At 34.0% G+C, this 26,729-nt stretch overlaps 1 pseudogene; it reads right to left on the reverse strand.

The window, feature by feature from the left end:
* Positions 1 to 2,199: 2,199 nt before the first annotated feature.
* LOC100969974 (la-related protein 1B-like) overlaps positions 2,200 to 26,729 on the reverse strand; it is a 272,883-nt pseudogene continuing 248,353 nt past the window's right edge.

Raw genomic sequence — 26,729 nt, forward strand, 5'->3', positions numbered from 1 at the left:
CATTAAGTTAGCTATATGGAATATGATTTCTCATATGGTATCCCAGGAATCAAGAAAAATGTTTTCATGCTGATGTTATAGATATTTGAAATACGGCACTAAATGGAGGTAAGTAGAGTGAAGAAAGGTTCATATGAAAATATAAAAAATAATAGCACATTTGGGGCTGACAGAAATGTTTGTTAGAATTCATTTCAGATCAATTATGATTTCTACTAAAAATACTGTTATAAGTTTTCAAAGTGGCACCAACACAAGGAGTAATATTTTATATTCAATTTTACTTTTTAAAAAATTGTTATGGGTACATACTAAGTGTATATATTTGTGGGATACATAAGATATTTTGATACAAGCATACAATAGATAACAATCGCTTCAGGGTAAATGGGGTTTCTATCACCTCAAGCACTTATAATTTCCTTCTGTTACAAATGTTCCAGTTATTTTCTTTTAGTTATTTTGAAATGTACAGTCAATTATTGTTGACTGTAGTCAACTTGTTATGCTATTAAATACGGAATGTAATTTATTCTATTTAATTGTATTTTTGTACCCATTAACAATCCCCACTCCCCTCCCAAACTACCCTTCCCAGCCTTTGGCAACCATTATTTTTCAATCTATTTCCATGAGTTCAATTGTTTTAATTTTTATCTCCCACAAATAAGTAAGAACATACAATGTTTGTCTTTCTGTGCCTGGCTTATTTCACTAAATATAATATTCTCTAGTTCCATCCATATTGTTGTAAATGACAGAACCTCATTCTTTTCTATGGCTGAATAGTACTCCATTGTAAATATGTACCACATTTTATTTATTCATAGGCAGTTAATTTGCTTCCAAATCTTGACTATTCGAATAGTGCTGCAATAAACATTGGAGTGCAGATATCTCTTCAATATACTGATTTCCTTTCTTTTAGGTGTATAACTAGGAGTGGATTTGCTTGATCATACGATAGCTGTGTTTTGAGTTTTTTGAGCAACTTCAAATTGTTCTGCATAGTGCTTACACTAATTTACATTTCCACCAACAGTGTATGAGGGTTCTCCACATCCTTGTCAGCATTTGTTATTGGCTGTCTTTTTGATAAAAGTGATTTTAACTGGAGTGAGATAATATCTCATTTTGGTTTTCATTTGCATTTCTCTGATGATCAGTTATGTTGAACACCTTCTTATTTATCTGTTTACCATTTCTATGTCTTCTTTTGAGAAGTGTATATTCAGATATTTGCCAATTTTTGAATTAGAATCTTAGATTTTTTATAGAGTTGTTTGATCATATGTATGTATATATATGTGTATATATGTATATATATGTGTATATATGTGTATATATGTATATATATGTGTATATATGTGTGTGTGTATATATATATGTTCTGGTTATTAATGCCTTGTAACATGAATAGTCTGTAAATATTTTCTCACATTCCATGGGTTGTCTCTTCACTTTGTTGATTATTTCCTTTCATGTACTGAAGCTTTTTATGTGTCCATTTTTGGTTTGGTTTCCTATGAGTCTGGGGCATTACTCAAAAAATCTTTGCCTAGAATAAAATCTTAGAGAGTTTCCCCAGTGTTTTATTGTAATAGTTTCATAGTTTGAGGTCTTAGATTTAACTTTTCAATGCACTTTGTCTTGATTTTTGCATACGGTGAGAGATAGGAGTCTAGTTTTATTCTTTTGTATATGGATGTCCAGTTTCCCAGTACCATTTATTGAAGGGACTGTCCTTTCCCCAATGTATGTTCTTAGCACCATTATTGTAAATGAGTTTATTCTAGATGTATGGATTTATTTCTTGGTTCTCTATTCTGTTCCATTGGTCTATGGGTCTGTTTTTCTGCCAGTACCATGATGTTTGGTTTACTATAGTTCTGCAGTATAACTTGAAGTCTGGTAATGTGATTCCTCTTTTTTTATTTTTTTCACTCAGAATAGCTTTTAGTTCCATATAAATTAAAATTTCATAAATTTCAGGATTATGTATTATTGTGTTTTCACACTACAGATAAAGACATACCAAAGAAATTCAAGCTGGTGGCAGAAATCTGTATAAGTAACAAGGAGCCAAATGTTAATCCTAAAGACAGCTTGAATTTCTTTTTGTAAAAAAAGAAGTTTAATTGGAGTTACATTCCACATGTCTGGGGAGGCCTCAAAATCATGGCAAGAGGTGAAAGGCACGTCTTACATGGTGGCAGCAAGAGAAAATGAGAAAGATGCAAAAGTGGAAACCCCTGATAAAACCATCAGATCTCATGAGACTTATTCACTTCCACAAGAACAGTATGGGGAAAACTGTCCCATAATTTAAATTATATCCCACAGGGTCTCTCCCACAACATGTGGGAAATATGGGAGTACAATTCAAGATAAGATTTGGATGGAGACACAGAGCCAAACCATATCATCCACCCTTGGGCCCTCCAAATTTCATGTACTCACATTTCAAAACCAACTGTGCCTTCCCAACTGTCCCCCAAAGTCTTAATTCATTTCAGCACTTACCCAAAAATCCACAGTCCAAAGTCTCATCTGAGACAAGGCAAGTCCCTTCTGCCTATGAGCCTGTAAAATCAAAAGCAAGCTAGTTACTTCCTAGATACAAGGGAGGTACAGGTATTGGGTAAATACAGTCACTACAAATGGGAAAAATTGGCCAAAACAAAGAGGGTACAAGACCCATACAAGTCCGAAATCCAGCACGGCAGTCAAATTCTAAGCTCCAAAATGATTTCCTTTGACTCCATGTTTCACATCCAGGTCATGCTGATAAAAGAGGTAGGTTCCCATAGCCTTGGGCAGCTCTGCCTCTTTGGCTTTGACGGGTATAGCCCTGCACCTGGCTGCTTTCACAGGCTGACATAGACTGCCTGTGGCTTTTGCAAGCGCACAGTTCAAACTGCCAGTGGATCTACCATTCTGGGGTCTGGAGGACGGTGGCTGTCTTCTTACAGCTGCACTAAGCAGTGCCCCAGTAGGGACTCTGTGTGGGGTCTCTGACCCCACATTTCCCTTCTGCACTGCCCAAGAAGAGGTTCTTAATGAGGGCCCTGCCCCAGCAGCAAACTTTTGCCTGGGCATCCAGGCATTTCCGTAGAGCTTCTGAAATCTAGGTGGAGATTCCCAAACCTCAATTCATGACTTCTGTGCACCCGCAGCTCAACATACGTGGAAGCTGCCAAGGTTTGGGGTTTGCACCCTCTGAAACCATGCACCAAACTGTACCTTGGCCCCTTTTAGTAATGGCTGGAGAAGCTGGGACACTGGGCACCAAGTCCCTAGGCTGCACACAGGATGAGGACCCTGGGCTCAACCCACGAAACCATTTTTTCCTCCTGGGCTTTTGGGTCTGTGATGGGAGGGTCTGCCATGAAAACCTATGACATGCCTAGGAGACATTTTCCCCAATGTCTTTGGGATTAACATTTGGCTCTTTGTTACTTATACAAATTTCCGCTGCCAGCTTGAATTTCTCCTTTAAAAATGTGTTTTTCTTTTCTACTGCATTGTCAGGCTGCAAGTTTTCTGAATTTTTATGTTCCATTTCCCTATTACAGTGGAATACATTTAACAGTACCCAGGTCACATTTTGAATGCTTTGCTGCTCACAAATTTCTTCTGCCTGATACCCTAATTCATCTCTCTCAAGTTCAAAGTTCCACAAATCTCTAGGGCTGAGGCAAAATGATGCCAGTCTCTTTACTAAAACATAACAAGAGTCACCTTTGCTCCAGTTCCCAACAAGTTACTCTTCTCCATCTGAGACCACCTTAGTCTGGACTTTATTTTTCATGTCACTATTATCATTTTTGTCGAAGCCATTCAATAAGCCACTAGGAAATACCAAACTTTCCCACATTTTCCTGTCTTCTTCTGAGCCCTCTGAACTGTTCCAACCTCTGCCTGTTACCAGTTCCAAAGTCACTTCCACATTTTTGTGTATCTTTTCAACAACACACCAATACTGGTACTAATTTACTGTATTAGTCAATTTCCATGCTACTGAGAAAGACATAACCAAGATTGAGAAGAAAAAGATGTTTAATTGGACTTAACAGTTTTGTATGTTTGGGGCGGCCTCAGAATCATGGCAAGAGGGGAAAGGCACTTCTTACATGGCAACGGCAAGAGAAAATATGGAAGATGCAAAAGTGGAAACTCTTGATAAAACCATCAAATATCGTGAGATTTATTCACTACCACGAGAACAGTGTGGAGGAAACTTCCCCAGTGATTCAAATTATCTCCCACCAGGTCCCTCCCACGACATGTGGGAAATATGGGAGTACAATTTAAGATGAGATTTGGGTGGGGACACAGAGCCAACCCATATCAGATTATATTTTATATTTCTTTGAACAATGACATTGGTATTTTTGTAGGGATTACATTGAATCTATAGATTACTTTGGGTAGTATGGACATTTTAACAATATTAATTCTTCCAATTCACAAACATGAAACACTTTTCCATTAGTTTGTGTCCTGTTCAATTTCTTGCATCAATGTGCTATAGTTTTCATTGTAGGGATCTTTCCTTTCTTTGGTTAAGTTAATTCCTAGGTATCTTTAATTTGTAGCCATTGTAAATGAGATTACTTTCTCTACTTCCTTACAGATTGTTCACTGTTGGCACATAGAAATGCTACTGATTTTTGTATGTTGATTTTGAATTTTGTAACTTCACTGAATTTGCTTATTAGTTCTAGTAGGTTTTTTTTGTATTCTTCAGGTTTTTCCAAATGTAAGATTATATGATCTGTAAACAGGACTCATTTGACTTCTTCCTTGCCTTTTTGTATGTCCTTTATTTGTTTTGTCTGATGGGTCTAGCTAGTAATTTCAATATTATATTTGAAAGTGGCAAAAGCTGGCATGCCTGTCTTGTTCCAGATATTAGAGAAAAGGTTCTCAGTTTCTTCTCATTCAATATGACACCAGCTGTGTTTCTGTCATATATGACTTTTATTGCATTTAGATATGTCCCTTCTATATCGTTTTTTGTAGGTTTTTATTATGAAGGAATAATGAATTTTAACAAAGGCTTTTTCAGCATCAATTGAAATGATCATATAGCTTTTATCCTTTATTTTGTTGATATAATTTATTACACTTATTGATTTGTGTATGATAAACTATTCTTGCATCACTGGGATAAATATCAATTGGTCATAATGAATAATGTTTTTAATGCACTGTTGGATTCCTTTGCTGATATTGTGTTGAGGATTTTTGTACCAATGTTAATCAGAGAGAGCAGCTAGTAGTTTTCTTTTTCTTTTTTTTTTTTTTTTTTTTGAGACGGAGTCTCGCTCTGTCACCCAGGCTGGAGCGCAGTGGCGCCATCTTGGCTCACTGCAAGCTCCGCCTCCTGGGTTCACGCCATTCTCCTGCCTCAGCCTCCTGAGTAGCTGGGACTACAGGTGCTGCCACCACGCCCTGGTAATTTTTTTATTTTTTAGTAGAGACGGGGTTTCACCGTGTTAGCCAGTATGGTCTAGATCTCCTGACATCGTGATCCGCCCACCTCGGCCTCGCAAAGTGCTGGCATTACAGGCGTGAGCCACCGCGCCAGGCCGTAGTTTTCTTTTTTCATGTGTCTTTGTCTGGTTTTGGTATCAGGATAATACTAGTCTCATAGAATGAACTTGGAAGTATTTCATTTTCCTTTATTTATTGATTTTGGAATATTTTTAGTAGGATTGATATTAGTTCTTTTTTAAATGTTTGATAAAATGCAGCAGTGAAGCCGTTGCGTCCCAGGTTTTCCTCTGCTGGAAGACTTTTTATTATGGTTTTGATCTCATTCCTTGTCATTAGTCTATTCGGGTTTTGAACTGCTTTACAGTTCAATCTTAGTATGTTTTATGTGTCTAGGACTATCCAATTATTTGTATATAGTTTCTTATGGTAGTGTCTAATAATCTTTTTAATTTCTGAAGTATTGTAATATCTCCGTTTTTAACTATGGTTTTATTTATTTGGGTCTTTTTTAGTCTGGCTAAAGATTTGTTGATTTCCTTTATCTTTCAAGTAAATAACTTTTTGTTTTGTTGATCTGTTGTATTTTTTGTTTCATTTTCATTTATTTCTACTCTAATCTTTATTATTTATTTTCTTCTACTAACTTTGGGTTTGGTTTGCTCTTGTCTTTCTCATCCTTTAAAAAGTATTATTAGATTATTTATTTGAAGGTTTCCTACTTTTTATCTCACTGTGTTTTATGAACCCCAAGTCTCCTGGCTCTGATATCACCATAGCACCAAGACTTGCCTGAGAATTTCAGACTTGTGGCCTAGACTGCCTTTCAGGTTAATTTAGGACCCCAGAGCCCTTTAGCCTGCTGTTGTGGGGCTAGCCAAAACTCAAGTTCTGACCATTAAGCTAGATAATTTCCCTTTGGCTATGGCTAGTCTTAAAGTTCCCTCTTTGGGTGCCAGCTGAGCTCTGTCCCATGTTACTTTCCTTGTGAGAGAACAGCACTGAGTTCTAGTGCAAAGTGCCACAGTCACTGTGCTTTCTCTTCCTCAGGCACACAGATTCTCTCGCCACTCCATGCTGACAGTTCCAGGAGATAGGAGAAGGGCTGCATTGGCAATTCAGGATTGTCTTTCCTACCTTCTTCAGTACCTCTTTCCTTAACATGATGTTAAAACCAGGTACTGTGATTGCTTACCTAATTTTTGATTCTTATGAAGCTGCTTTTTTATGTGGGTAGTTGTTCAATCTGGTGTTGCTGATTCTCTTCTGGAAATTTGGAAAGCTTAACAATCTTAATGCACAATATTTGATTTGATGAACATGAACTGAGCTATGTATTAAGTATCATGCAAACAAATATAAAATAACAACTCTACTTTTAAAGAGCTATAATATTAATGATGATGTAAAATACTGAGTCATTAGTATGTGTCAGGTAGATTTTAAGAATATTTGCAGATTATCCTATTTCAATCTTATCATAACCCCAAGTGGCAATTATTATTTATATCATCATTTCTTATATAGGGAAACAGTAGTAGGGTACCACAGGAGACAGGCACCAAAAGGGTATAAGGAAGTCTAGTAAATTAGATAATAATGCGAGGTGAGGATAATTCATCAAATTCTCTGCAGAAAGTATTCCTTGAATAGTCATAAAGGAATTGGGATCAACATTTCTTGTCTGCAAAGCTATGGAATTTTTGTCATTTATTATTTTATGTAGGTCTTACAGGTTAAAATTAAATAACAGACAACTGAGGGAGCATAATGGGATCAGTGGGATTAAATGAGGCTTATTGAACATTTCTAGGGAATAGATAATAAGTGTTTACTCTTTCCCAGGGGCAGTATGTAAGCAGAAGGGGTAATGTTATAACACTTCATTGAAATCATAGGATTTCTCATATTAGAGTGGTGAATGACAGAGAAAATATCATAGAATATTAAATACATTACATTTTGTAGATTATATACACAGTAACATTTTCTCACTTACTGTTATTTGGTGGATGCCCAATGTGCCTATGTTTGAACTGCCATGGTATTGAGCAAAAATGTTCTGCTTTTTAGATGACAGGAGACAGAACAAAGTGAGGGGGGAAAGCAGAGTTAGGATCAACAGTCAATTTAGAGAGAGAACTATTCAAGACATCATTTTAGTTTGTATATAACCTACTTAAAAAATATTCTTTTAAGCCAAAATGGAGTACTCTATCTAGTACTCTTGTTTCCTCCTCTAGCCCCTCCTCATGCTCGCTCTTTCTGTAATATGCCCTCTTAGTGTCAAACCTGTATGTTCTCAGCATACCCCATTTCAATACTTACCCCTTATGTCCCACTGTTAACCTCTGTCATTCTCCTTCATTGCATGCATTCTGTCAGCCACAAGGGATGGTCCAGAAATGTCACAGAGTTAATGTCCCTTCAGATAGCCCTCAACCAAATGGCAGACGGAGACTGAAGGATAAGTAATCCAGCTTTCTCATTCTCAAACTCAAGTCTAAGCCATGTTGTATACTGTTCCCAGAAATTCTCAGTGATATTGATATACAGTTGCTCACACAGGTAATCTTCCTTGTATATCTAGGCCTCAGGGAGAGGACTAGACATCATCTTGATAATCTGGAATATAACTCAGTTATAAGTTCTAGATGGGACTCTGAGACTCAGGGAAATGGGGGGAGGCAGTGCATTTGAATATTTGAGTGCCAAGGACAAATGAATAGGCAATGATATTTGAACTTCAGTGTCAGTTCTTCTGTTATTTCCTCTGTATTAGAACACTCCAATGTTAGCTGAACTCATCCCTTTGTAAAGTAAAACTAAAATTTTCAGAGTCCTTGTGAGTTGACAGAGTGACAAATTAGAAGGAGATTGAGTCTGTAAACCTGCAGAGCCCCATACCAGCCTGGAAGGCACGCCTGTGTTCATTCAACAGAAATATAAACCATTATTTTCTTAATCTACTGCTGTTTGGACCTACGTTGTTGTTGTTTCCTGTGCTCATATTCTAATTTAATCTTAATTAAATAACATGCTAAACAATTTTAAGAAGAGTGTAAAGTAATAGTAAAGTATACGTATACTATAATAAACATGTATACATATACTGTGTATTCTTTATAGACATATACTATATATAATTTAAGTTATGAAAAAAAGAAAAATCAAATGTCAGAATAACATCAATCCAGAGATATTCTTTAAAAAACTTACAACTATATATTATTGCTACCTTTGTGATAGAAATTAGAGTCTATTATATTTCCTGAGAGTAATCTCCAAAATTAGAATTTCACATTTTTATTGAAATCTATCTTCTCATATTGATAAAGTTGAGTGCTGATCTAATGTTAAGCAACACTGAAAATAAGTTTGTAAAACTAAAAAGAACATATCTGGCCAATAAAAGCATTCCTGATATACAGAGTGCAAAGACAAACTCGTATCTTGGAAAAAAAAATACTCTTATCTGCACTTGGCTCAGACAAAAATTTTTTCCTTGATGCTAATAAAGATGACCTTTTGTACATAAACAATATCTTAAAATATAGCATTCTAATATGCTAATTACTTTAATAGGAGATTTTCTGATATAAGTAGTTCTAGATATAGGCTTGTGTAATCAAGCCTAATCAAAATTAAATGATAGTAATTCTAGGCGATATAAGGCATCTGACCCACGTTTGCATATATTTTCACTTTGCACTATATTTTTTCTACTCTATTCTTTATTCAGGAAGTCAAAATTCCTAGTAACTAAATTTAGTGTTAGTTAACTAACTAATATTAGTATTAGTTAATGTTAGTTTAGTATTGTTATTCTAAAAAATCGAATGGCTGTTAAAAGTGATTAAAGAAGCAAACCAATAAGATAATTGTCATTATTCCTTGTTATTTTAAATGTAATTTTAATTTCCAAGCAGCTTCTAACAGAGACATAACTCTGGATGATATGAGATTACAATCAAAACTTGTCTTTTTAAAAAAAAATAGTAGAAGTAAAAGATGTGTACTGAATGCAAGGGAAATGAGAGAATTTCCACTTTATTAATATAAAAAAGAAAATTTTATTTAAACAAAGATAAGTGCCATGAGCAGATACTTGTTGGCAAAGGGGTGATACTACTGTAATATATTGTAGTTTTTTTCCATTTGACTTTGGAGCACTCTGCTTTCCAGACAATTACTATTTCACTGTTAGACATCCTTAGATTAAAATGTTTTGTTATTTATTTCTATTTGCAATTTCTATTATTAAATATCTTTTTAGCATTCTTTTCTGAGTAACAATCCATAGCTGAAACTGCAATAAAATAATTTCCTTTAGAGTTAATAAAAGAAAAATAGTACATACAGTGAATTTCTCATAGTGCCTTTCTCAAACCACTGATTTAGAAAATCTGGTTGTGTCCTTATTAGCATAAACCTTCATGATGGCAAGAACTTTGTCTTGTTCACTGTGTTATCCCCACAACTAAAATAATGCATGACATTTTAACTAGCTCACAACTGAGAACTACTCATCTAAAAAATTCGAAAGTTGAAAACAGAGAAAAGTAAACACTGATAAAAATTGAGTTTATATGTTGATGTTTTATTACCTTCTAACTCATTTACTTTGCATCTTCATATTTAAACATTTGAAGAGTGGCTGTTTGGTATACTCAAGCTAACTAGGCTACTTCCAGTTCATTGTAACCTTTTACCAGACAACCTGTTTCCAAATGCCTGTCGATTAAGGAAAAGTAAAATCACATACACACACATACATGAACATTAAATATTGAAATGGAGTAAAGTTTCTATTTTAGAGATTTACTAATACAGTATGAAAAGAGTGTCAAAAAAGCATGGAGTATTATATTATATTAAGATGTTTATCTTTTGCAATCTTGTTTAAATATGATACTTTAGTTGTGCTAATTAAAGAGAAGTATAAGGTCTTATTAAATGTAGTTTTTATTCGTTTTTAACAGAGAAAGATAGAAAGCTTGACAACTGCTGCTCCATTTGGCTCTGTTTAAAAAGAGGAAGAAAGTGACCAGAAGGATGACAAAATGGTTACTTGCCCTCAGAGGTCATAAAAGACCTTGAAAACCCCTAATGATGTAAAAGTAGGAATTATTATTTCCTCTCTTGTTTTGATAGTGGACTCAGCTTCTCTCTATAACAGATGGCCTTTTAGGTAAATGCTAGTGGATCTCTCCTTGACCTGTTCCTAAGCTGAGAAGTCTTCTGTATGCAGAGGAGACAATGCTGAGCCTCGTTTGCTTATGGATACTCTGCAATAGATAAGGCAGCAGTCTTGGAAACAGCAGATGGCATAAACAGGCATTGTGCCAGTTCATAATTACGACCTGGTAGGCCCAGGGAAGCAGTCGTGTGCATCTCAGAACTGGAACTAACTGGATCTATGTTTTTGCTCTGTTACTCTATTCTTTCCCATATATGTAGTTTCTGATATGGCCATGAGGACAACAAAGAAGGGGTGTGTGTGTGTGTGTGTGTGTGTGTATTTTTAATTTTCAATAGATTGAATAGAAACCAAAGTAAAAACAAATTAGAGTCTGATTATTTATAATAACAATGATCATTTTGTGCCTATAGATTTTGAATCTCCTGTATTTGTTAATATCTCTTCTTATTCAGACACAAGCTGCCCTTGTGTTTGACAACCAGCTATGTGGTTAATTTATGAAGTAGAAAGTTAAAATATTTATCATTTTCATAGATTTTTTCACATATGAAAGTTGATAACAAGCAGCTCTAAGAAAGCACAGCTGGCCTGTGATAGGACTCAGTGTGAGCAATGCAGTCTCCATTCAGACAGCAACACGGTTGCTGCTGACAAGCTGTAAATAGGTGTTAAGGTAATGAAAAAGACAACATTTCCACTTACACTTTTATTGGATTCTAGCCCTAGGGTCGTATCATCCCAAGAATTTCACAGCATAAAGGTGAGATAAACAGCAGCATCAAGGTGCCGTGAATATGATGAGGTAGCTTAGTTTTCCCTAATTTTCTGAGCAACAAAGAGACAACTTTTAGAGATTACAGGGACATTTGGTTGCAAGGCAATTTCTTCCCATAATTTATTTATTTGGATTATGTTATTATCCATTAATGACATGATTATAGTGGAATGTTATAGAATGGGCCAGTGATGTCGTGCTTTCTGATATCCATCTATATTCTCACATTGAATCTGAGTTTGGACAGGGAGACAGCAGCACATCTGATACAAGTGGAAGCTTGAATAACGTTTGCATAGTGAGGCTTGCTTTCCTTGCTGCACTTGAATGCACGTTAGCTATCACTATGTGAAGAAGCCTGGGCAGTATGCTGAGGGATAAGGGAGCATGTGGAGAAAGCCCCAGTCATCCTGGCTGTGGGAGACAGGGTCATCACAAGCCAGCCTAGACCAGGCAAGCCAGGACTGGAGAGCCTGAATGAGTCCAGCCAGATCAGAACTACACAGGTGATCTGCAGACTCATGAGATGGTAAATGATTACTGTTTTAAGCCACTGAACTATGGAGTGTTTTGGCATTAGAAAATTAATATACCTCTGAAGAAAAAATGAAGCATGTATACCAAGTGTTTCCATCTCAGAATCACTTTGATCAAGGGTGAAAAATCATTTGGAAATTCCCTTGCTTCTCAGACTTCATCGTATATATGAATCATGGTAAAAAGACTCTGAATCACTACATATGAAGTGGGGCCTGAAATTATACATTTCTAACACACTCCCTTATGCTGTCTATAGTTAAATGCTAGCACAGCTACCTTCGCATTGCAGTGCTATGGAAATAGAAAACCAGAAGTTCTGCCAAATATCCACCAGTGTTTTCTTCAGTCCCTTAAAGTGTGAAGGTATGCTTTTTTTTCATTGTCACATAAACAAAGAACAGCCACTGTTATAGAAAGAAATGATCAAAAAATCTAGTGAGGTTTAACAACATGAATCTGATATATAAATCGCTGAAATCTAACAAAATTGAAAAATTAATTGCTATTTATTTGAATAAGAATTAAGATGAAAATAGAAATACACTTAATTGATTTAACTAAACATATTAGTCATTAAAATCACCAGAAGCAAATATTATTTATATTAACTAATTAGCTTAGTATTAAATGTGTCAATGATTTCTGAATCTGTATGTGCAAAATGAAATGAAGCACTAATATATATCAAATGATTTTTCCTAGATTTTAAATCATCATTTTATATTGCCCACATGTGATGTATTATGAAGCAATGTTCATACCAATTTAGAGGCTTGGATAATGAAGCAAAATTTGATTGTTAAAATAAAATACATACAACAGAGCCTCCAATTATAGTCTGCACAAAACTGAAGCAACGTTAATGAGATGAAAGGTCCAGTAGAAAAAGCAATGATGGGGAAATTAAGAAAGAAGTGACACAATGATTATAGATCCGGAATTAACAAAATTCTTTCTAATTGAAGCACCGAGGAAATAGAGGGAAAAGAAGAAAAAAAATTTGAAAGAAATAATGGCTGAATATTTCCAACAACTGAGAAAGTGAAGTTGTTTTCAGATAAAGAGATGAGAAGATCAGATCATGGCTTAAAAAGCAGGGCGGCAAAGAAGAAGTATAATAATGTAACATTCACATTTGAATCCATTTAAAGAATCTTCAGTTTATCTAAGAGAGAAATAGCTAAAATGCATCAGAGTAAAAGAAAGAAAACACTTGTATAATGGATTATGTTGAAATTCTCTTACTACTCAGTAATGCTGTGTGAAAGATACAGTGCATTAGTATCTTCAGGTTTTTTATGGAAAATTGTTTCACTACCCATGCCCGTGTAATTAGACTTAATTTTGATCTTGTCAGGTGACCATATGACCACACCATTAGTTTCCTTTCTAGGTACATTTTCTGCACCTAAAAGGATTTAGCAGTAGTCACCAATTCTTTCTCAAATTTTAACAAATCTTTATTTGTGTGTGGTCTGCAGTTAGGTCTTAATGAAGGCATCACTGGATTATTAAGAAAACATTTTATTCCCCAAATATACCTGCCTTGAAATTTCTGGCATGTGTGTGTGTGTTTTTTTTTTCTTAATCAATTATCTTGCCAATCTGGCCAGTAATTTTGTGAGCTCATCTTTTTTTTTTTTTTTTTTTTATGCTAGAAACAACCCATTCCAACAACTGGCATTATGTTTTGAAACCATTTCACCCAAACCCATAAATCATTTAGGAACATGTACTTCCCATGTTATCATAGGAACACTTGAGCTACTGTTTCTCTGCTACGTGTACTGAGTCTCCATTGTGTAGCCTCCTATGCCAGTGAGGATATAAGGATATCATCCACTGCCCAGTCTCAATATCTGTGCTTTGAAATATATTAGTAGCCTTCCCCTAGTTTCAGCTTTGTTTATCAGCTTTTCATGGACTAATTCCTGGCTTTCGATGAACAGAAGGGAAAAAACAAATGAACAAACAAAAAAAAGTACAAACCTAATTTGTGTTATTATTCAAAGTTAATCTTTACATTGGATTATCCCTTTGATTCTGGCTCTGCTCAATAGCCAAATAAATTTGGAATAATATGTCTGAGCAATATAAAAGAATTATAGTAATCTATAGAAGAATATTGTAGATTACCACAGTTGTTTTAGATTGTTTAAAGCCCTTAAATTTAAGGCAAATTAAGAGATTGAAAATAAGACCTTATGCATAATTTTCAAATTATTTGGTAATAAAACTTAACTCTCTGTTCCTTACTCTTTGCCTCCTTCCCATTTTTTTCCTGGCTCTGTCCCTCTCCTCTCATGTTTTTGGAGCATCTGCAGAGAGCAGAGTTCCACAAAATACATTTTTATTTGCACTGTCTTCAAGCAAAAGGAGGCACAATGCAATTACTTAGAAGTTGATTATTCATTCTATTATACTTTTACCAAAACAGATATAATAGTGTTATTTATCAAATTATGTTTTGATATCATTATAAAATGAATAAATTTCATGGGAAGATAAAATACAAATATTTACTTCAAGAGGAAATATAATGCTGCTTAAAGGAAAAGCTAAATAATGATAAAATAGCAATAAAAACTATAATAAATCTTCATAGGATTTTTAAATGTAGATATGTGTAAAGAAGAAATAATATAGATTACAGGTTTTCAAATCAGAATTCAATAGTTACTTGGGCAAGGACTGAAAAAACATATTTGTAATCTGCTTTAAATATGTATAATTATTGTATTTTACATGTTGAGTAATATTTTACATATTAAAAATATCAAATATAATTTTGATGACTCACAACATAAATTAAAATTCAAGTGTTAAATAATCAATGGCAGAAATATATTTTTCTGTTACATATACAACAAAATCTTTATATTGTCTAAAAATACGGAGATAGGGTTTTTAACTAAGTATCCTGTATCTTTGAAGCATGATTGAATCTCAACTGTTTCCTAAAAATATGTGGTGTGATACAAGATAGATTATGTAAAATTTACAAATTCAGTATTGTTAATGATTAAATGTTTATAAATTAAGATGTTGGATCAGAAGCATAAAGTTATTGTTCAAATTTACTTTTAGGCATCCTAAATGAAAAAGATAAACTTATCAACTCCACGTCAGATAAAGCCAAATAAGAGCAAACCAAGATCAGTCACTTGACAAATAATCCAAGAGAGAAAAAAGGTTACCATATAAAATTGTACTGATTAATAAACTGATAAGCAGCACATTGAATTCCTTGCAGAATGGGGCTTGATTCTTACTTAGAGCCCACAGAGTATGACCTGGTATTGTTGAGTAATTGAGTCATTGTCCTTCATTGAAGAAAGCATGATTTTCCTTTATAGAAAGGACTAATTAAAGAAGGTAACATGAAACACTTGAAGTGAATACTTAAATGAAATTATAGGAAATCATCATGCTCATTTTGTTCTCTTTCCATGGTATTCTTTAAAAAGGAATTTATTTTTAAAATATTGTTTCAATATTTTGGCCAACTGATGAAGTGTAAGTAGATCAGGAACATGAACTGAGCTGCATGTTTCACTTGAGTTCAAGAGCATCCTAAATAATTTTTTACATGGAACTTTCTTTTGATCATCTACTTTTGCTTGAGACAAAAAAAAAAGAAAAAACAGTTTTTCGTTGAAATAAAATATACCACAGGCACAACTTTTATTATTCTTTGTTCCCATTTTTTATCACATATTTCTGCACAATTTTAATGTCTTTTGGGGCAAAACTTTCTGGGGTTTTTAATAAAAATATTGTTTATGAAATGTCAGTTTTATATAGACTTCTCAGTTTTGCAGCATTTTCTACCCAGAAGCTTTATTTAAGCATAGAGATTCTGATATCTATTTGATATGTATTAATCTCACTGTTATGAAACAAAAATTTGAAGTTTTGTGTTATAGTGACAAGTATGTCTCCTAATATGATTTTATTCTTTACCTTTGTGTCAAACATTTGAAATTGTGGATATCATTGAAAAGTAATGAAAGAATGACTAAATAAGAATAAAAATATTTTTAATAAAGAAACCAGTTGTTAGGAGGAGAGTTTGGTGGAGAAGTGATGTCCTGCAAAACAGTCATTCCCAGGTGTAATTCAAAGTTAAAATAAAATGTTCAATGTTATCAAAGTAGTGATTTGAAACAAATTAAAATGCACACATTTTGGTAAACAGGCTTTGATGAGGGCACTCATTTTCTGCAGTAGATGTAAAAATCAGGTCATGATTTTGTAATTCAAACTTGCAAAACAAATAGAAAAGGTTATAATCCTGGCATTGCTCTTGAAGAAAAAATATTAATACTGAAATATGCAAACTAATAATATTCAAACAATACAATAAAATATGAATACAGTAAAATGTATATACATGTAAATTATATACTTATGGATCAATTTATATATCTAGAGAGTACTGAAAAGAGTTATGTCAAAAACACTTATCTCTGGATGATTATATTATGAGCGATTATTATTTTTCTTTTATATTTATATGTATTTTCTAGTTTTCTAGATTGCCACTAATTATTACTTAAAATTATAATAATTGGGTTACACATTAATTCATGTTGTATTATTAAAAGTTTCAAATTAGAAAAAAACTACAAGCTCAATATTCCACCCATATTCTTTCTAACTCTCTGAGTAATCATGTATAAAATTATCATTAGTCATTAATTGTGTGCTTATTTACACACACAAATATATATTAGATAAACTTATTTTTTTAATTAGCAATCTCTTGGATACTTTCTCTCATCATTGTATATTTCTCTGCCTCATCCTTTTTCAAGTTGCATATTATTCTATGGAATAGATTTACTGTAACATATCAATACAGCCCACTATTACTTACAAATTCCATAAGATATTTTCAAATGTTTAGTTGTTATAAACAGTGCTTTAATTACGTACTTGTATATGACTCTCTGTGTATTCTTCCAGTTATTTCTGGAGAATATAAAGCTTTATCAGAGATTATGTATACTTCATATTTCAACAAATAATGCCATTCATATGTTTATACTTGCTTTTTGATTTTTGAGAATTTTAACATATTCTGAGGTAATTATTTGCAAGTATTATGCTTGCATTTTCTCAGTCTTCAGAAATAGTTCTTTGCCTTCATTGGGCATTATACTAACATTGAAACTTAGAAAATAATTATATTAAGAATAAACAGTGGCTTAAAAAGTGTGGCCTCACTATGTAGGCCCTAAAAAGAAATAGAAAATATTAAAGATTTATATTTAAAGCCAATAATGAAAAATGAGAGTTAATAAGATTATATAAAACTGCTAAAATTCACAAGAGTTACATAAATTAATATATACTGCTCTATTCAGAGCAATATAGTGTACAAACAAATTACAAAATAATTGATATAAACTGGCCTAAATGGCAAAGGGTTTGTAATTATCTGAACACATGTACTTTATAAATAATGACATTTTAAATACATGGACTAACTGTGATAATTTCAGCACCCTTTCAAGGAAGAGGCAAGTTATAAGTTGCTTTGGGCCATTCTCTTGTATGAAGTTGCTGAAAAATCCCTAGCAAATATTGCTTCTCCCTCAATATTCTAGAGTAATATGAATTATTTTTCATCAACTTTTATTTTTAGTTCCAGGGTACATGTTCAGGATGCGCAGGTTTGTTACACAGGTAAATGTGTGCCATGGTGGTTTGCTGCACAGATCAACCCATTGCCTAGGTAGTAAGCCCAATATCCATTAGCTCTTATTCCTGATGCTCTCCTTCCCTCCATCCCCACCCCACCACTGCTGATAGGCCCCAGTGTTTGTTGTTCCCCACAACGTGTCCATGTGTTCTAATTGTTCAGCTCCCACTTATAAATGAGAACATGCTGTGTTTGGTTTTCTGTTCCTTGCATAATTTGCTGAGGATAATGTCTTCCAGTCCCATCCACGTCCCTGAAAAGGACATGATCTCATTCCTTTTTATGGTTGCATAGTATTCCATGGTGTGTATGTAACATATTTTGTTTTACCCAGTCTATTATTGATGGATATTTATGTTGATTCCATATCTTTGCTATTGTGGATAGTGCTGTAATGAACATAGGCATGTATATATCTTTATAATAGAATGATTTATATTCCTTTGGGTATATACCTATTAATAGGAGTGCTAGGTCGCACGGTGTTTCTGCTTCCAGATCTTTTGAGTAACATGAATTTTTTAATGTACTCGCTGATCATTCTGATGCATGATGCACACAGAAAAAGTCTTTTAGCCCAACTGATTAACCATAAACCATTTATTTTATATTACATGTCAATTTGATTGAATTACTCACTTTTATAAACTTACAGATTATAAAATTTGGTTCATTAGATTTTATGGATTTGGCTGAATTGTAAGCCTATTAATTTTGCTTTAACTCTGCAAGGATTAACAATGTGACAGATGAAAGAACTTAAATCTGTAATATCAGACTCTCAAACGTTAGATGTTACTCTGTGGCAGGTTTTAAAATATTCACACCACAAATAAAAACATGATGTGCTAAAATACTTGCATGTGATTGAATTTTAACATATCCAAAATAAGACACAGTTTTCCTTAAACACAAAATTATAGGGTTCTTCATACAAATGTATCCTGTTTTCACAGAGGAAAAAAAAAGGAAAGATGCTAGAACCACCTGCAAATAAACACGAAAACTAGAAAAATCCTAAATAATTAATCCCCAAAGATAAAAGAAAATCTTGAAAGAAAAAAAATAGCCCATGGAGTTCACTTTGTCAAATACTTGTTTTTCTGTGAATATGGCTACTAGGATGACAGACTTTTTTTTTTTTTTTTTTTTTTGGCATTTCTATTAAATAGTTTATAAGTACCGGAGACTATAAATGTAAAACTTACTACCCTAAGTTCTCAAGACTCATAACCTAAGGTATATAAATGTACACAATACACAAAGCATATTTTCTTGCCCTTTTTAAAAAAAAATTCAGTTGGAATTAGCCTTTTATGATAATTATTTATTCCTTATTAAAACAATTGTAATAAGTGAGACCAATAAATAAAATATAGAAAAGTAATTGAAGAAACAGCTTATAGAATAACTAAAGAAAATAAACTACATATCCCATAACTTATGTGTGTGTGAGTGTGTATGTGTGCCTTTTTAACAGTTAAAAAAATTAACTGACATAGATATATAAAAGTCATATAAAACATACATGGAAGCAAATGAAAGAACACTAGCACTTTTAAACAATTTGTAAAAATCATTAATGGCATTCCAACACATTTTCTTTATAGTGACTGGCTTTCAACACTAAGTACTGTGCTAAAAATAAATCTGGAAAAAATATATAAATTTCTAGATAGAATTTAAGTAATGTTACAGCACACATAATTTATCCCACTTGTATTTAAATTGACACATTATACAGAGTGTAATTTGATGTTTAGGTACATATATGTATTGTATAATGCTCAAATCAGCATATTTAGCATCTCTTTTTTTTTTTTTTTTTTTTTTTTTGAGAAGGAATCTGTCTCTGTAGCCGAGGCTGGAGAACAGTGGCGCGATCTCAGTTCACTGAAAGCTCCGCCTCCCAGGTTCACACCATTCTCCTGCCTCAGCCTCCCGAGTAGCTGGGACTACAGGCGCCCGCCCACCACGCCCAGCTAAATTTTTACATTTTTATTAGAGACGGGGTTTCACCGTGTTAGCCAGGATGGTCTCAAACTCCTGACCTCATAATCCACCCACCTCGGCCTCCCAAAGTGCTGGGATTACAGGCGTGAGCCACCATGCCCGGCCTAGTTAGTATATCTATTAGCTCACGTTTTTATCATATTTTTGTAGTAAGAGCATTCAATAGATTTTCTTCTAGTTATTTTGTAATATAAAAAGCGTTACTATAAACCATTCTCATCCTTCTCTGTGTTAGAACACTAAAACTTATTCCTGCTATATGATTTTAACTTCCTTCCCATTGACCACCAACCAACCTCTCCCCCTTCTACCCCCTTGCTCTCCAAGGCTTGATCTATTCTCAGCTTCTATGATTCTATGATATCAACTTTCTCTCTCTCTCTCTCTCACACACACACACACAGACACACACAGACACACACACACACATATACACAAACTATTTTAAGATTCCACATATGAATGAGATCCTGTGATATTTGTATTTCTTTGCTTGGCATATTCCACTTATCTTGACGTCCTCCAGGTGTATTTGTCTTATCATAAAGGATAGTATTTTTTTCTTTTTATGGCTGAATAGTATTCCACAGTGTATTTCATTCATCCATTTTTGGACACTTCTGTAAATAATGCTGCAATAAACATGAGAGGGAAGCTATTCCTTCCACACATGGATTTAATTTCTTTGAAATATATATATGTATATAGTAGTGGAATTGCTGGATATAGCAGTTTTAAGTTTTTGAAGAATCCTCATATTGTTTTCCATAATGGTTTTACTAATTTACAATCCCACCAACAGAGTGTAAATATTTCCCTTTCTCCACTTCCTCACCAATATTTGTTTACTTTTATATTTTTGATAATAGCCATTCTAACTGGAGTGATGTAATAACTCATTGTGGTTTTGACTTGCATTTCCCCATGACTGGCAAAGTTGAGCATTTTTTATTTGGAAGCATTTTATTACTTTCACTTGCCTACTTGCTTTGGCTAAGATTTTCAGTACCATGATGAATAGGACTGGTGAAAATGAACACCTTTGTCTTGTTTCTGATATTAGAAGAAATGCTTTTAGCTTTTCAGTATGCTATGAGCTGTGGGTTTGTCATATATCGGCTTTTATGGTGCTGAGTTACACACCTTGTATACCTATTTTGTTAGAATTTTTTAAGAAAGGATATTGGATTTTGTCAAATGAATTTTCTGTATCTATTGAAAAAATCATGTTTTTAATTTTTATTTCTTTTAATGAGAGGTTTTTTTAATAAAAGTGTAGGTTGTGCAAAGTGCAAGCCCTATCCTTACATCATGAAAATGAATCCCACTTGATCATAGTGAATGATCTTTTTAATGTGCTGTTGAATTCAGTTTGCTGCTAATTTGAGGATTTTTGCATCTGTGTTCATCAAGGATGTTGGTCTGTGGTTTTCTGTTTCAGCCATGTCCTTGTCTTGTTTTCACATCAGGAAAATGCTGGCTTCATAAAATGAGTTTGGAAGTATTTCCTTCATTTCAATTTTTTTGAAATAGTTTGAGAATGGTTTTGCCTAGGTTTTCTTCTAGGGTTTTTACGGTTTTAGGTCTGGGACACAGGAAGGGGAACATCACACACCGGGGCCTGTTGTGTGCGGTGGGGGGAGGGGGGAAGGATAGCATTAGGAGATATACCTAATGTAAATGAGGAGTTATTGGGTGCAGCACACCAACATGGCACATGTATACATATGTAACAAATCTGCACGTTGTGCACATGTACCCTAGAACTTAAAGTATAATAAAATATATATATATAAAAGAAATAATTTGAGAAAAAAATGATATTAACCTTTAAATGTTTGGTAGAATTCAGCAGTAAAGCCATCAGCTCCTGGACTTTTCTATAATGGAATACTGATTTAATTTCCATACTCATTAATTTGATCAGAAATTTCTGTTCGCTTATAATTTAATCTTGGTAGGTTATGTGTGTCCAGAAATTTATCAATTTTCTTTGTTTTCAAATTTGTTGGCATATTGTCATTCATAATAATCTCTTATAATCTTCTGTATCTCTTTGATATCAGTAATAGTATCCCTTTTTTATCTCAAATTTTAGTTATTTCAGTCTTTTCTCTTTTTATGTTACTCTAGCTAAAGTTTTGTCTATTTTATTTATCTTTTCAAAGACCAACACTTTGTTTTGTTGATCTTTTTTTTAGTCTCTATTTTGCTTATTTCTGCTCTCAGATTTTTTTCTTTCTTCTGTCAGTTTTCGGTTTAGTTTGTTCTCATTTTTCTAGTTTCTTGAAGTGCAGGGTTAAGTTATTTATTGGAAATTGTTCTTTTTGATCTAGGCATTTAGTGCTGTGAACTTTCCTGTTCATAGAACTGATTTTACTGTGTCCCATAAGTTTTAGTATGTTGTGTTTCCATTCTCATTTGTCTCAAATAATTTTTAAATTTCATTTTTAATTTTTTCATTAACCCATTGGTTATATAGGAGCATATTGTTAAATGTTCATGTATTTCTAAGGTTTCCAAAGATTTTCTTCTTGAATTTTAGTTTTATACTTTGTGATTGGAAAGATATTTGATATGATCTGTATCTTCTTAAATTTGTTAAGATTTGTTTTATGACCTAATATATGACCTATGCTGGGAAATGTTTTGTGTGCAGTTAAGAAGAATGTGTATCCTGAGGCTATTGGATAAAATGTTCTGTACACATCTGTTAGGTCCATTTGGTCTGTGGTGCAGTTTTATGTTCCTTTATACTGATTTGCTGTCTAGATAATCTGTCCATTGTTGAAAGTGAGGTGTTGAAAGTTTCTACTATTACTGTATTTGCAGTCTAACTCTCATGTTAAATCTAGTAAAATTTGCTTTATATATGTGGGTGCTCTGGTTTGGTGTGCATATATTTTTTTAATTGTTATATCTTCTTGTTGAATTGATTCTTTTATCATTATGTAATAGCCTTTCTTGTCCCTTTTTACAGTTTTTGACTTAAAGTCCTCTTTATCTGACATAACTATAGCTACTGCTTGTATTCGGTTTTCACTTGCATGGAATATCTTTTTTCATCTCTTTGCTTTTAGTTTATGTTTGTCTTTTACAGTGAGGTGAGTTTTTTGTGGGCAGTATAAAACTAAGTCTTTTTTAAAAAATTCACTCACCCACACTGTATCTTTTCGTTACATAATTTAATTTACTTATTTTCAAAGTTATATTAGTAGGTAAGGACTTACTACTGACATTCCAAAAATTGTTTTCTGATTGTAGATCATTTGTTCCTTTCTTCCTCTCTTGTAGATTTCCTCTATGATTTTGTAGTTTCCTGCAGTGCTAAACTGCTTTCTTTTCCTCATTTGTATATTTGCTGTTATTTTCTTTGTGGTTACCATGTGGCTAATACAAAACGTCTTGTTGTTTTAATAGACTAAGCTGAAAACAACTTAATTTTGGTTGCAAAAAAAAATACTTTAGACTTTTCTCCCACACAGATCACTTATATTCTTGTTGCCCTAATTTACATTTTCATCTATAGTGTGTTTCTTAGTCACTGACTGTAGCTATTTTTTTGAGGGGGGGCCATTTTGACGTTAAATTTTTATACTAGAGGTTTGAAAGTGTTACAGAGCACCATTTCAGCTCTGGGACATTCTGAGAATAATTATGAATTTATACTGATGAGTTTTATACTTTCATGTGTTTTCATAATATATATTATTCTTTTGTTTCCAGTTATAGCAGTACTCTAAACATTTTATATAAGGCCACGGTGTCATGATTTTGCTGGGGTAGGGTCACCAGGTTGGTTGCTGCTCTGAGGACATGAGAGCTAGCAGTCTCTTTAAGGTGGCAGGGCTGCCACCAGAATAGCTCTTACGCCAGGCATGAGAACATTTGAGCCAGGCTGCCGTGCGTCATTCTGTCTTTGGAGGCAGAGTTGCCACCGGGGCATCTATAAGACTGGCTGTAGAAACATTATGTGGAGGCCAGGGTGGCTGTTAGATATCACTGTGCAGGTTCACCTGTTTTCCTATTGGATAGGGTGCCAGTGTCTCAGTTGTTCTTTGGGGCTAGGCTCTGGGCGGCCTCGGTAGTGGTGTTGCAGGCACCCCTCTGAACACAGTAGAATGATGACGGGACCTCAGAGATGGAGGTGTTCAGTGGCTACTGGCTACCTCAGCAAAATGCACTCCAGCTGCGGCTCTTGTTTGTAAAGGGCACCATGCCAAAGAAGCTTAGGTTGCCAGGGTGGCGACTGCAAAGAGGGTTTCTACTTTGTGACAAAATGCAGTCATTTGGACTCTTAATTGTACAAGCTGGATTCTAGGGCTGTGAGGACTGAGAAACCCTCCCATAGAAGAATGTTTGCATTTTAAACAGCAATGTAAACTATTGAGGGTCTCCAGCTTATTTTTTTTTTTTTATTCTATAAAAAAGTTCCTCTTGGCTCCAAGCCAAACATAGCAGGGGAAACAGTGGCAGAGGTAGGATGCTGTTTTCCTCTCTGTGGATCTATCCTGGGCTTCCATGCTCTACATGGATTTCACTGCTCCCCTGGTGCTCTTCCATCACTCCAGTTGAAATATAGTTGTTTATTTGTTGTTCTGCTCCCTTTCTGTGGGGAGAATGAGAAACAGGTAATTCTAGTTGACCATCTTGCTGATGTCACTCTTTCTTTCTTAAAAGATACCTCAGAGTACCTTATGATCAAATGATTTAGAGACACATTCATAAACAAATAAACATAGAATAGAGATAGTAAGGGCTGGGCGTGGTGGCTCACGCTTGTAATCCCAGGCACTTTGGGAGGCCGAGGCAGACTGATCACTTGAGTTCAGGAGTTCAAGACCAGCTTGGCCAATATGGCAAAACCCTGTCTCTACAAAAATACAAACATTAGCCAGGCATGATGACAGGTGCCTGTAATCCCAGCTACTTGGGAGGCAGAGGTGGGAGAATCGCTTGAACCCGGGAGGCGAGGTGGTAGTGAGCCGAGATCACGCCTCTGCACTCCAGCCTGGGCAACAGAGCAAGACTCCATCTCAAACAAGCAAATAAACAAGAAATAGTAAGTCTTTAATGTCTTAATTACAGTCAAATTTACTCAGTAGATTAGTAGAAAGAATACTGGATTTGTCATCATGTTATCTAGTTATTTGACCTACTTTAATTACTTACATATTAAGTGTTACCTTGATTATTCCATTATAATGAATAATCTCAGAGTTTTTTTCTAGAAAGTTGTGATGTAACAAGATTTCTGATTCAATAATCTTAGTAAAGCATTGAGTTTTATTATTACTTTCCTTTATTCGAATTTAATTTCTTTATATTCTCTCTCTCTCTCCCTCTCTCTCCCTCATTCTCACTCTCGCTCTCTCTCTCCACCTATCTCTCCGTCTCTCTAAATAAGAGCATCTCAGGAAGATTATTTGTCTAAGATTCAGGATGGGATCAGAATATATTTTATAAGCTTACAGTTAAAACTGGGAGATTTAGGGCAAAATGTGGAACAATACTAATCATTATTATTGTATGACAAACACAAGCAGGGACAGCCCTAGAAACACTGGTATACTTTATGACTCCAGTTAAAGACACAAAGGGCAGAAGAACTTGGCTATCACCAAAGAGTTTTACATAGACAATCAGAGATTTGATTCTACAGAAAAATTGCCAATGAGAACAAATTTTTTACAGTGAAAGATATGATCCACATTAATGATGATACCCATTCACATGGCCACATTTTATCAAAAACATAGTCTATCTTAATCTCTGGGACTTTAATATTCTCAATGTAATTTATATTACATTATTATTATTAAAGAGATGCATTTTAAACATTTCTATAGATTTGTAAAATAATAAATTAAGTACCATATACTTTAAATACCATCTACTTTCCATGAGGATCTGAAACAAAGGGATTACAAATGTGACTCCTATTCTTTGCCAGAGAACAATATTCATTTGAAAATTCTACAAATGCTATATTTACCAGGTTGGCAATGATAAATAACTGAATGAACAGATAAAAGCTATTTTTTCTTTTGAAAATTGAATGTACTGCTCATATTATGGAAGGAACTTAAAAGAAGAGAGATAAAAAGACATTGCAGAAATAGAGAAAATACCACTGCATAAAATGTTGCTTTAGGATTTTCTGTGCTTATTGTAATACATACAGAAATTGTGAATTAGTGGGAAATTTTGTTCATAACCAAATTTTATATTCAACTTTGAGTATTCTAGAGAAATCTTATTTATTTACCCTGATTACGGTTCTCCATCTCTATTTTTGTGTACCCCTAAATGCTTATGATGCTTGCAAATCATAATCACCCTATAGAAGACACTAAGGTATTTTATATTCATATCAACATTCTTTATTTGGCAATATCCTTTCTTTCATCCTTTAAATTTTATTTAAAATCTTAATAAATGCTCTAATCTTAACTAACTTCCTTTCAATCTAAAGAACTAGACCTTGGATATTTTAATATTACAAAACTTTGAGCAACACCCATTTTCATTACATTATCCAAAATTTTATGGTGCGCCTATATATCAGGTGCTATGGTTTTATATCAGAGAGCAGTAATAAAGACAGTAGAAAATAAAATCTCACACCTCTTGAGGCTTATATTGTATGGACCAATCAAGTGGGCTTTGTTTTTCTGTTTCCTGTAGTTAAAAGATACCCGTATTCTACAAATACCGTATTTTCACGATTTTAGTCAAACTCATGTATGTTCACCTAAAATTTAAAGCATTTTAGCACTTTCTACCAACACTTAAGTAATAATTTTCAACAAGCAATTTATTTCACAGATAGTCAATACCCTTAGGAAAAGAAAGAGTATAGTACTTAACGCAATTTACAAAGGCTTCCATCAATACATTATTTTTTTCTCTCTCCTAACTCATTTCTTTCTGCCTTCCCCATCAGTATGTCACATTTTATGCTATAAATATATTGAAACTCTTTGAGTCCT

The sequence above is a fragment of the Pan paniscus genome, chromosome 3 (genome assembly GCF_029289425.2).
Source record: "Pan paniscus chromosome 3, NHGRI_mPanPan1-v2.0_pri, whole genome shotgun sequence".
In the NCBI taxonomy this organism is placed as follows: domain Eukaryota; kingdom Metazoa; phylum Chordata; class Mammalia; order Primates; family Hominidae; genus Pan; species Pan paniscus.